Source organism: Phyllostomus hastatus, unplaced genomic scaffold (genome assembly GCF_019186645.2).
Source record: "Phyllostomus hastatus isolate PE091 unplaced genomic scaffold, TTU_PhHast_1.1 phas_contig_58, whole genome shotgun sequence".
In the NCBI taxonomy this organism is placed as follows: domain Eukaryota; kingdom Metazoa; phylum Chordata; class Mammalia; order Chiroptera; family Phyllostomidae; genus Phyllostomus; species Phyllostomus hastatus.
Genome location: NW_025333916.1, coordinates 440,436 through 454,335, shown reverse-complemented (window position 1 = coordinate 454,335; position 13,900 = coordinate 440,436).

Genomic DNA, 13,900 nt, shown 5'->3' with positions numbered 1-13,900 from the left:
AAGCATTCTTGCTCTATTTCAACTGTAGTTTTGAAAACCACAAATGCCAATTCTGTTTCAATTTCTTCAATACAAACACATGAGAAGGAACAAGGAGAGACATAAAAAAGAAGAGGAGAAGCAGAAGCTGAGAAAAAAGAAGAGGGAATTCCAATGTTCATGGTAATGGATTAATCCAAATCACAGCAGCAAGGCAATCAATCCAAACATAACGATTGAATGTCTGACCCTCACTGCCCTGTCTTCTCCTTGTATTCACGTACATCGTCACATGTCAAGGTTGCTTCTCACACTGATAGCAAAACTAAGTATTATTTTGTTTCACCCTCTATGTATACCTCTCTCTTTGGGGTCATAAAGATAAGTGATACACATCTTTTTCTGCTTTTGCCACTTAAATCAAAACCTCAAAGCACTGATTCTCATAGATAACTTTTTCTCCCTTTTTTAGGGTTCCTTGCTGCACTCTTCCCCACATATAATCTTATCCCACCCAAACAGGACCCTGTACTCTCCACTCTTCCTGATATAAACAAGATGATATGTTTTGCTATTATTTTTAATATAACAAGTAAGATTAACATCTAAGTTACTTTAATATCTCTTAGAAAAGTTTTGATAATATTGAAGCATTTTTCTAACTGCATTTTAGAGAAATACTAAATACCTAAGAAGGGGAAAGTACTTGGTGCATATGCAACCTAAGTACTCCCATTATATCAAAACAAATTTAAACCTTCATCAAATAATTAACTTATGGGAAATCAAATTGAACATGCCATAGTCAAGTAGGAATTGAACTAAGAGAAGAAAGGTCAAGTTTTGTTTTGTTTTTTTTAATTTTTTTTATTTTAATTATTTTTTTTTAGAGAGGGAAGGTAGGGAGGGCGAGAGAGAGAGAGAGAGAGAGAGAGAGAGAGAGAGAGAGAGAGGGAGAGAGAGAGAAATATCAATGTACGGTTGCTGGGGGTTATGGCCTGCAACCCAGGAATGTACCCTGGCTGGGAATCGAACCTGGGACACTTTGGTTCCCAGCCCGTGCTCAATCCACTGAGCTACACCAGCCAGGAGAAGAAAGGTCAAGTTTTTTAAATAAGTATCTTCACCAAATAATCTTTCCTGAACTAATCATAAACAACATAAAAATCTTTTAGATAAGCAGGTGATATAAGAAAATGTTCTGAAGAAAATGTTATTGAAATAGCTATGTAAACTCTGAGACAAACAAAGAAATACTGGTATTAAGATTAATTACTACAATCTGTCTCTGGCTGGTTTACATAACATGTGAACCCTTCTGTGTAGATAGGGGCTATTACCTTCCAGCACTGCTCGCTGTTATGTTCTTATGGGAACAGGAGCGCTATGCAGACAGACCTAAAGTGTTGTTTATCTCTAATACACACAATGCCATAGCATTTTAAAATCCATATATGCTTCAAAAGTATTCACGAAAAAATCATACTGCACTTTCATCCCAAATGATAGAATGAAATTCAAGTCAAAACACACACTTTAAAGGGATAGTTCTCTGCTTTAAAAAAAATGGTTATTTGAGTTGTTAAATGTGGCAGAGTTTACTTTCTGAGTTCATACTGTTTCTAATAAGAGGGACAATAGAAACTAAAAATCAGCCCATTTTCTTTTACACCAGCATAATGCAGACTTTCCTTGTTTGGTGATTTGGCATTTGAGAAAATGCAGCACAAAGAAAAAATGTAATTCCCTGACATTTGCAAAGAGTGTGAATTATATAATTATTTGTAGCTTTGCTGATTTTATTCTTTGTTAGAACTTATCTTTCCTATACTAAGCTAACTTTTTATTTTACGTGTGTAATTGGAATTACCTGGAATTTTCAGTATTTCTGTGGAGTTATGATAAGAGGCTCTGCTAGGCTAACAGACTGGTTTCTATTTATGCTAAAAAAAAACTGGAGGAATTATGCTAAATTTATTTTCTTCTTCAAGTCTTAATTTTTTTTTACTTTCTTACTTTCTGCTTCTTATATACCCTTCCAATGATATTTGATTTAAAAAGTTGTTTCTCATTGAAGTTTGGCATAGAAACATTTATACATGCTTCCTTCAAAACTGAACAAATATAAAAATAAAAGACAATGTTAAGCCATATATCCACAAGGACAAAAAACAAAGCAAACCCATGAAAAAGTGACAATCATGGAAGAAATTAGAAAGGAGAAGCTAAGAATATGTTTGGATTGCAGACCTTTGAAATAACCACCAGGTGAATTTTTCTGGCGTACTCAGAAGCTACAATTAGGGATAGTGCGATGTGTGAGTTAAGACAGAAGCCATGATCTCTGAATTCAAACCCCAGTTCTACTATTTGCTATATGACCTTAGAGAAAGATTATTTTCCTCTTGTTTTTGTTTCCTGAACTGTATATCATGAAGTCCCTATAGTAGTATCTACTTTGTAGGGCTTTCAGTATTAAATTAGTTAATTTAAGTACTTTATACAGTGTCTGAGGCATTGTTATTTCTCAAAATGCTGCCAGGCTAGAAAGAGTTCCCAACCTAGTACCTGAGACTTACTCAGATAAGCTACCATCTGCATTCAAGATTGAACCATTCTGCACATTTGCACAGCTACTCCCAAATGCACAGATTAATACGTTATGGCACTTATAAGCTTCCGCAGACACAAGTTTTTCTGCACACTTGGTGACAAACTCCATGAAGGCGTGGTACTCCAGTCCCAAGCATGTTGGGTTGGATCAGGAGACACTATGTAGACAAGACCACGGACAAAGAAAGCAGCCATCTGTTACATGTATTATAGAGTTAATAAAGGCTTTGGGCAGTGTTGATGTCTAAATACAAAGGATTTGAAACTGACAGAATTGAGGTCAAATACTGCTGTGTCTATGTAACTTTGGGCAAGCTACTTAATGTCTCTACCCACACAAATATGTAATGCCCCACATAGAGTTAATTCTACCTCAAAATTACACTATAAGGCATGTATTAGATGGCGTGGCATATAGTGGACATTCATAAAGAACAGCTAAAACAGCAACTGAAAAATTTATCTAAGTTCCTATGCTATGGCTTATGGATTGTATGAATTTAACAAGTTTCCCATGATGTACAGATAATGCCCAATATGGGATCCCCATATCCTTAATAAGAGAAAGCAATGGATTATCTCTCAGGCAGAGATTACAATGCATGTCCTCTGATTCTATGTATTTTTATGGCACCTTCTGTGTGTGTATAACCAAATGATGGTGCTGATAATCATAAATCTATGAGCCAGTTTAGTTATTTCCTAAATTTCACTGCTTAAACTAAGGAGGTGCTTGGAGGCTTCATGAACATTATACAGAGACAAAGGGAATCTCTAATAAATAAAAAGTTTCATCAATGATTTATGTGTTTTGCCTTTGGTCTTTAAATCTGGCCCATTTGGTCAAATATTCAAATAAACCAACTTAAAGAAATGTATGCATATTTGATTATGGAAGTAGAATGGAGAATAAAACAAAACAAGTTTAAATTACTTGTACTGAGATCAAATGAATTTAATGTATTTTAAAAGGATAAATTTCTTTTAATCAGAGAGATTGTAATTTAAATAATAATTATTTTCTTAGAAACATATATTTATTTATTATATATGTATGAAAGTTAATATATAAATATATATGTATATAATATACTAAATCTACTAAAATACACTAAAATGGCATTACTGAGATTTCAGTTAAACACACTTTACAAGGGTATCAAATTAATAACCAGTTTCTATAGGTACAAATGAAAATATAGATCAAAGGCCTTAAATATTTTATTTCCCTTTTAAATAATTCCAGTTTTTAAAATTGATCAGAAAATATTCCATAGACATGTAGAGAGAGGTATGTTACATCCTAATAAGTACTTGTTCTCCATGATAGGACATTTACTTTTAGAAATTGCTCTCCATGGTAGCTAACACTCACATAACTACTGTGGATCTGCCTACTTTACAGAATGTTAATGCCTGGACCAGGGGTTGTGGACTGAGCCAGCTTAGTTAAAATCCTTCACTTGTATTCTTTGAATTAGACTGAATAAAAGGAGTTGAAGGGTGTGTGAGTGTGTACAAGAAGCTGTGAGAAGTATGGCTTGGCTGTCATCAGTGGCCATTTTTTCACCAAGTGGTGGAAGACAGTGCGTATTCCCTGAAAATGAAGTTTATACATAGGAAGAAAGAACTTAAGGTGGCACCCAGAGAAAAGCAGCTATAGCAGACCACACACACTCAAACTCATACACATAAACAGAGAGTGTGGGTGGGGAGGAAGGCCTTGAAGAATCTTGAAAAATGGGTCCCTCATTCATTTTTTTTAATTTTTACATTCTTTTTTTAAGACTTTATTTATTTATTTTTTTTAGAGAGGGAAGGAAGGGAGAAAGAGAGAGAGAGAGAAACATCAATGTGCAGTTGCTGGGGGTCATGGCCTGCAACCCAAGCATGTGGGCATGTACCCTGACTGGGAATCGAACCTGCGACACTTTGGTTCACAGCCCACGCTCAATCCACTGAGCTACACCAGCCAGGGCTCCTCATTCATTTTATTTATGGACATTGCTACATCTTCCTGTGGTTGAGGTTTTCAACTCTTTTTTCATTTACACAAAGTAAAGTAGTTATCTTTGAATAAAGGGCCCTTTTCTCTAAGTTACCTTGTGGTAGGTTTCTGTGATTCACAACTAATAACTCTACCTAATACAAAGAATTGTTCATATTACCAAAAAAGAGCCCATTTCTAGAAATAAGAGATAAATTATAATTCAATCATCAAATGGAACTTTTATACAGTCATTAAAATTATGTTTTTCTACATTATTTAATAAATTGTGAAACTCTTTTAATTATAATACCAAGTAAAACTAAAATACAAATAGCATACATGCTATAATTCTATCTGAAACTCCATAAAGCCTTTACAGAGAAAAATACCAAAAGGAATTTGCCAAACAATGGTTATTTCATGTATTGGGATTATTGTTAATGTTTATACTATCCTTTTGTTTTTAAAGTTTATATATATATTTATATATTATATAAATAATGTATAATATCTAATGTAATTGCATATTATATAATATGTGATTATATAGTATAATATATAATATAATTATATATAGTATATTATGTGATTATAATGTATTATGTGATTATGTTGCATTATATAATATTATTGTATATTTATAATATATTATATTGTATAATTATATGATATAATTATATTATATAGTATTTAATATATAACAAGAGACAGAATATGTTGAAGGAACTTCGATAGTCTTTAAACATGGTTATTTCTACGTTTCCTAGAATTAAAATTTCTTGAGAACCTTAATCTGACTATTGATCTGATAACAAACTCATTGGTCTCAGCCTGCTCTTCACAAATGTCATCCCGATCTTTGCTTTCTAATTTCATTGCTGCTGCAATTCCAGATATGTTTTAGGACTGAAATTTCAATGTCATTTACATACTCTAAGTGGCAAGAAACATTTGTCATGAAGGAAACACTTTGGTATAACTGCAGTGAGCAGATTGAGAATTAAGAGGATAGTAAGAAATCCAAAAATCAATGAAATAAAGATTTGTCTCAGCTATGTTACCCCATCAGGTGACATGTAAAGAACTGGGCAGGTAGATGAGTGATGCTAATTATAAGAAGTCAAATTACTTTGGTTAGTAGAAAACACACTCTTTAATTTAGAGATATAATGACTTTTCAAAAATGGATTCATTTAATATTTTACATAGTAAATATGTAAATAAACTATGCCTTTGAGAAGATATGAGACATTGAAATCTGTACCAACACATTGTTTAGACATTAGAATAAATGCCTCTTTCCATTGAAGAACTTGAAGGAATTTTTTGAGTCCATCTTGAGGTAAGATATACATAAGGACTTTTATGACAAAAAAAATTAATATATTTTTATCAAACATGCAGTAATATTTTGCATAATAGATACATTTTTACTATAAATATAATGAATGGTAAGATATTATTTTTGTTCCTCTACCTATATTTATGTTGCTGCATTCATAGGCAATAAATATCTGAATTAACTTTGGTTGCACCTACTGAAAGGAAAAAATGCCAAAATATGATTTACTAAATATCACAATAATTTTGCTGAAGGAGGAATTTGCAAGCTTTATGAATAGAAATGGGCTTGATTAAAGAGACAGTCTGTGACTAATACAATATAAAGTCAGACTTCCTTCAAACAGATTACTATCAATAGTTATTTACATAAATGTGCAAACATTTTATGGGATGGTCTTTGTGCAACTATTTTATACTAACATATTTATTCCTCTCCATAAGACTAATCTCTATTAATATTGATTACGATGCATAAACACCTGGTTGAAATTTCTGTTCTATCCCAAATACTGTGATAAATATGCTATCCATGGACTTATGAACCAAACATTTTCTGTGCATTACTCTATATTTAATGTTTGCTGGATGAGCAATATAGTATTAAATTTCTCCTTTAGTTTTTGAGGAAATCAAGGAATATTTCTCTATTGTTTTATTTGTGATCTTATAAGAGGGTACTTCATTATCATAATTGACCTTTTTGAAAAGTTGCTTCAGAAGTTGTTGCCCAAAACCCAAAATTTATCAGAATGCTGGGTATCATTTTGTTTTGTAAGTGAGAAGCATATCATGATATTTATATGTTTGCAGGAAGAATGTATCATTAAGCAGAACAATGTGGTATGTGACATACAAACAGTACCATTTACTTTTCAAGAGAAAAACATATTTAGATTATCATGTAATTTTAAGTTTCCAGTACATTATCATTATCAGATATGAGAGCTGTGGTTTAGAAATGTTTATTTTTCAGTAAAATAGAATCCAACTAAATGCAGATGTTTTATACCCCATAAAGTAATTTAGAGAATCACTTAGCAAACACATTTTCATCAATGTTACAATACAAACCATTTCATGGTAGTTGCATTTACAATTCAATTCCCATAAAAACAGCTTATCAAACCACAAATCATTGGTCTACTAAGTAGTACCTGAGTGTGCCAATAGTTACACTTGATTCGTTCTGTGGGTTGTTGGACTGCAGGAAACTGGTATCCCTTTGTAGTTTAGAATCTTTGAAAATAACAGGATTATGATTGTGCTTGGTTTTTGTATTTCACTGAGAGTGCAAAAAAGCAAAAATATGAAGGATAGAAAATGATGGAGTTGCCTAAATCTACATGAAGTAGAAATATCATCAAAAAGAAGGAAAGATAAAATTTGTGTGGTTATCTTTTCACTCAGACTATTCTACTCAGCTTTCCTCTAGTCTCCTCAGAACTGCCAATAAGATGATCTTTTACATTTTCTCACTCAAAGGTAGATGTTAGTCTTTTTAAACCCATCCTTTACTCAATCTTTGCATTACTTTACTCTGGAAAATATCCTCAGCCTATACTACACACCATAGGGCTTATAGGAAAACCTCATGGAAGATTCCCACCAGTTCCTTCTTCTTGCTCATACACTTGTAAAAACAAAAGGTAAATTAGCCATAATCTTATTTATTGAGTACTATTGTCCACAGAACATTAAGTATTAAAAAATGGCAATTTAAAATGTCTGTTGTAGAATTAGAGATTAACTTTGGACAATGATAAATTAACCTTTCCCCTGATAATAAAGTATTGCAATTATTGGTTATTATTTAAATCAGACTCAGCACCTGACATTCTACTAGTCAAACCAAATTTACTTTTTTCCACAAAGTGATTCTCCAACTCAGGTGATAATTAACACACAAGGAGAAATCTGACTTCCATGTATAATCTATTTTACTTCATTTGATTCTGGGGTCATGAAATAAGCATTTTATATACATAAAACCACTCTATTAGCTTCAGCCATCAAATTACCCTGCTGTCCATCATGCACATATTTTTTTCTGTAGTTATTGTTGCTGATTTGGTTTCCCATAGCTATTATGTAGAACTGCATCATATAAACCTGTCACAATTTTGCACTATATGTTATGCAGGGAGTTTCTGAAAATTTTCTCATAAAAGTATTTCTTTCAACTTCTTTCAAAACTATTCTGCTTTCAACAGGATAAAGATGCCTTCATCTCCAGTTGCTGAATTATTTGAAGCTGATGAGTCATATAATAGGTCTCAACTCTCCAAAGCACCTCCATTATGGGAAAATACTCCTGTACTGTCATTTGGTTGTGAAATATGAAATGCTGTCATGTGGTGTCTTCTCAAAATACCTAAGAAAAGAAAATATAGATGCCAATTGCTTACTAGATAGAAATCTTAAAAGGATGAACTCTTGATGTTCATGTTAAATTTCTCAAGAATGATCTCTCTTAAAATGAGGGTTTGTGATCATTTAATATTGTGCTCAACATTCTAAAACTTAGTTATTAGAAATTAAATGTGGTTTGGATTTTTCTATTATCTCTTTCTGTCATAAACTAAGTATCATAGGAAGCAAATAAAATTAAGTCTAGGGGAAAAGAACAGGTAGTAATAATGGTGGTAGTAAAACTTGATTTGGGCATCACAGAAGGACAGTTTAGAAGCCTGACTGACAACTGTTCCCATTTATTTAAGACCCACACTGGCTGTGGGAAGGTATGAAGTAAACATCATCAAAGAGAAGAGAAACAAATGTAAGGCAAATGCAAAGAGCATTCTTTACATAATTTAATACTTAGGAATAAAGTAAAAATATTTCAGTTCACATCTAGGCTAATATATTTTCTGAATAAATCTATGTTGTTTAAAACTGGTATTTGCTTGTATACTTTAATGGCCATAAAAATTTTCTCATCATATTACTTACCGTATGTCTTCTGTCTGATCAACTCTTGTCCATTTTTGTGTTGACATAAGAGATGGAGAAAAGTAATAAAAGAAGCTCCAAAATGGAAATTCACTAATTAACAAAATAACAGATCTGCTAAATCCACTTTAAAGAAATAAGGCTCAGTTTCAGGAGAGAGTATCGAGGAATGGTTTGTAGGACAAAGAAGTAGCCATAATGCCACTAGTGGTAGCCAATGGGAAGGTAACATTAAAGTAGATGTGCTGTTTCATAAATACAATTTTTCCTTACAACTTTTTAAGTATGATTCAGAAATTATCTAAAATACTTTCAATGGATTTGAAAGTTTAACAGGGTTTTTACTCAAATGTGATAGTGTACTGATTTCTAACTGTTAGATTAGCTTTACGCTCACTACATTTGTTAGAAAAATCTGTTTTGGAATGGTGGGAGGATATAAGGAAGCATGCAAGAATGGCAGATTAGATTGCTACTTAGTGTACTGTAAGGATTCCACAAGGTTATTAAAATCCAATGTGTCTGTGAGTCTATTTAGAGTTAAAAGCAATCATAGCTTTTATTCTAGAAAATGGCTTGTTGTTTTCTTAGGAAAGAGTGACAAAGTAAGAGAGAGAGAGAGGGAGACCACAAACAATAAATCTGTGGAACCAAAATTTTACATTTATCTGATTTCCTTTGAATACCTTAGAATGTATTTTTATTATTTTAATTGTGTTTTTCCATTACCATTTAATCCCCTTATATCCCCCTTCTCCCCTCACCACCCCCGACAATCACCACACCATTGTCCATGTCCATGAGTGTTTTTAAATTTGCTGATTTTGATTCTGTATAAAAGAATATAATATGTTTTAGAGAAAGTAGACCAATTCATATAGATAAGTAAGGTTTTTATTTTGGTTTTTGTTTATTTTTGTTTTTGCTTTTCTTTTAGTGAGATGTTAAAAGGGAATTCATTGTTAATTGCCTTTGTAAAGAAATTGATGCTCTTATAAACAAATTATGTTGCCAGGTACTTTAAGATAATGAATAAATGGAATGTTTTATAACACTCCTACCTATCATTATAAGATGTATTATGCTGAAATAAACTATCCTACAATTTCAGCAGCTTAAAGCAGCAAATATTTATATTTTTGTTCATGCTACCTGTCCATTTTAGAGCACTCAGCAGGGTGGGGATAGGTTTTCTACTCATTGTAGTCACTCAGAAACCCAGGCTGATGGAGTTTTCATCTTCGCATATTCTTCCATTATTACCAAAGCAAGAAAAGGAAACACAGCAAATTTTGCTTTGGCTTTTAAATCTCCTAACTCTGCGCCTGTTATTGTACCACTCATACTTCATTGTCCAAAGCAAATCAAATGGCAACATTTAGTTTTAGGGCAGCTGATCATTAAAACCTTGCATAAAACCTAGGTGGGCAGAGCCAGGGATATTTGGTGAACCAAACCAATTATTTACATATCCTTAAAAAATAAAGATTTTTTTGTAGAACCCTGTTATAGCATATAAAGTCACATGACAAACAAACATTCTAAATTTTACTAATAAGGGGGGTTTAATGAAGAGCTTAGAAAGCAGATGAGAATTACAATTTCAAATGCCAGTAAATGAAACCTCTTTCCTTCCCATAGGTCAGGTAAGAACACCTCAGTAACCATGCCCAGAGTCCCATGTATGCTGTGCAAGTTTAAACATTTGTGTTGTTACTAAAATATTTTCAGGTCATAGAAATTAGGTTTAGCAAGTGTGTTGCTGGACAGGTTCACATGATTCGAACAGAGAGAAGAAAATGCATGGAGTCATGGGGATACTTAACATGCCTTTATTCAAGGTGGGTGAGCCATGCATGTTGCAAGTTATATGTCCCCCTGCATGTCTCTGCATGTCACCTATACCCCTGTATCCCCTCTCTCTCATCAAGAAGTTGCAACTCCCTTGTATACTAAATATAGACAAAGCTGGCAGGGAGCCAACAGAGTATACAATAGAGCTTCATTCTACACATGTGAGCCCACTCAAAGCTATAGGAACCATTTATCTGAGCTACTCTCAAGGCTATGGGAACACAGCTTATCTTAGTTCCCCAGACACATGGATGAGGAAGCCAGACTGCCTCCATTTACTCTACCATAAGAAGAGACATTTATTTGAGAATACATGTGATATCATGACTAAATCAAATTTTCTCCAGTGAGGGATGACTTAATGTTCCATTTTATTTTACATTCTCACCTTATTTATTTTATGTTTGTTTCTAATTGAGGAAGCTCAAAGATTCCTCAATAGTGACTTAGTTTCACAGTTACTCCTGTTAAACCAAGGTGATATTTTCAGCATATCTTGTACTCTATTCTTTTCCTAACAACTTTTCTCTTTTTACCATACTTATTTACCCCAGGCATTTGATTATATCATCTTTTCCATATGACCTTATAAGCAATATTTTCTCTCCCGGCCTGCTTCTGTTGTTCTATTTTCCTTCCAGAAAGATCTTGCATTCTCTGTCCATTCTAAATTGCTGTTGATGTTTCCAAATGTTGCCATTATTCTATCACTTTACCTTCCTTCTTATCTTAAGCCTTGGATTCTGATGTTTGCATTAATTAAAACTTTCTGCAGTAGAAAAAGGTATATCTTGAATTCTCTTCCTTTTGTTATTACCTACACCAATGGAGTGTGTAATTTCTTTCTGTGAAAAGTTCACTAGCATTGCCACCATGAAAATTACTCCCCAGACAATAAACAAGCATCATGATATGATACATGTTAGAACGGGGCATCCCTAACATATGCCTGGACCTCACCTGGAGGTGTCTCAAATAAGTCCTGTTTATAAACTACATAAATATCACATCCTCCAAAACCTGCTTCCTAGTTAATCTTGATCATCCATCCTAGCTAAAAGCTTCACTAAGGAAAAATGGGTCAAAAGGAACCTGTTCAGTAGCCATGTGGTTATTCAAATTTCAATTAAATTAAATTAAAATTTTAGTTTTCATTTCACAAGCTCAATAGTCATGGGTAATTAGTGACTACCATACTGGATGGCACAGATATAGAAAATTTCCAGTATGATAGAAACTTCTATTGGACAGCTGTAGTTTATGATTTGCATAATTCATTGTTATCTTTAGTGTGCTGGGAGCCCATTAAACACTTGACATGCAAGTAGATTAGAATAACATACAGGTTAGAGTTAAAAGAAAGTTGAGAATTTAATCTGGTACGTGTTATTGATCATCTCTTCCAGAGATGTTAGTGATTAAGTCACCTGAAAGAAACGGTGAAACAACTGTAGTAACCCAGCTAGACTATTTCACTGTTTTTATTTTTTTAAGTTTATTGTATTTTTTCTATTACCATTTAGCCCTCTTATACCACCCACTCCCCAACAATCACCACACTGTTGTCTACGTCCATGAGTCCTTTTTCCTTTTTGCTCAATCCCTCCCTCCCCTAACCCCTCCCACCCACTGTCATCCCACTCTCTACCTATGAGTCTGTCTCAGTTCTGCTTGTTAGTTCAGTTTGTTCGTTAGAGTCCATATATGAGTGAAATCATACAGTGTTTGTCTTTCACTGACTAGCTTATTTCACTTAGCATAATGTTCTCCAGGTCCATCCATGTTGTCGCACAGCATAGCCACTGTGGAAAGCAGTATGCAGCTACCTCAGAAAATTAAAAATGCATCTTCCTTTTTACCCAGTGACCCCACTTCTGGGAATATACCTGAAGAAACCCAGAACACCATGTTCATTGCATTTTTATTTATAATCACCGAGATATGGAAGCAGCCCAAGTGTCCAACACTAGATGAATGGGTAGAACAACTAACAATGGGGCATTTACATAATGGAATGCTATTCAGCCATCAAGTAAGTGTTGATATGAAGCTTAAGGCCAAGTAACGCCTGACTGTAAATTCAATGTGTTTAGGAGTTTATTTCTTCTGTTGGTATTAATCAAATAGTTTAGGAAATCATATGTAAAGGACATCATCCATAACAATCATACTTTTTGTACTGCATGGTCAAGAGTGAATGATATTCTAGTGAAGAAACATAATTTGTTGCCCAAATGAATGAAAAACTAAGAAATATGGTAAGCTATTTCACCTTTTTATGGGAAAACAGAGAGAAAGCAGAGAGTTGCCTGAATTATATAAGGAAGGAGCTAGAGAACTCAGTGGTCGATAGCTTCAGTACCTTCATTGTGAATAAGAGGGAAACAAGACATAGTTGAGCAAAAGTACAGATTACACTCTTAGCTGTACTAGTGGGCAAGGGCTACTGTAACAAGTACATACTACAAACTGACTAACTGAAATGTGCTATATTAACAGTTCTGGAGACTTGAAGTCTGAGATCGAGGTGTCCACAGGATTAGTTCCTTATGAGGCTGTGATGGAGAGTGTGTACCATGCTCTCTTCTATTGTACTTTCTGGCAGATTGTTGGCAGTCCTTCATTTCTGCTGAATCACCTTGATCTCTGCCTCCATGGCATTCACATGGCATTCTCCCTGTTTGTATCTGAGAGCAAGTCTCCCCTTTATAAGAGCACCAGTGATATTAGGGGTCCACCCTACTCTAGTATGACCTCATCTTAAATAACTACCTCCACAATGACTCTATTTCCAGAATACAGTCAGAGTCTGAGGTACTAGGGGTTAGGATTTTAGGGTATGGATTTTGAAAGGACACAATTTAGCCCATAACAGTACTAATGAGAGTACTCAGACATGATCTTAAAATCATGAATTAGACTTGTTTCAAAATATGGCTATAATTATAATTACACGGGAGACTTTTAAAATTACCTATTACAGTGTCCCACTCCCAGAAATTGTCCAATTGGCCTGCAGTAGGGCTTGTGTGTCTCTATATTTCAAAAACTCCCCACATTAATCTTTAATGAGGAAGGTATGAGAACGACCAGGTTAAAGTTTTATAATACCAAAGGAGCCAATGGTTTAGGATTAATAATCCATTAGCTCAAAGCTAATGATATTTTCCA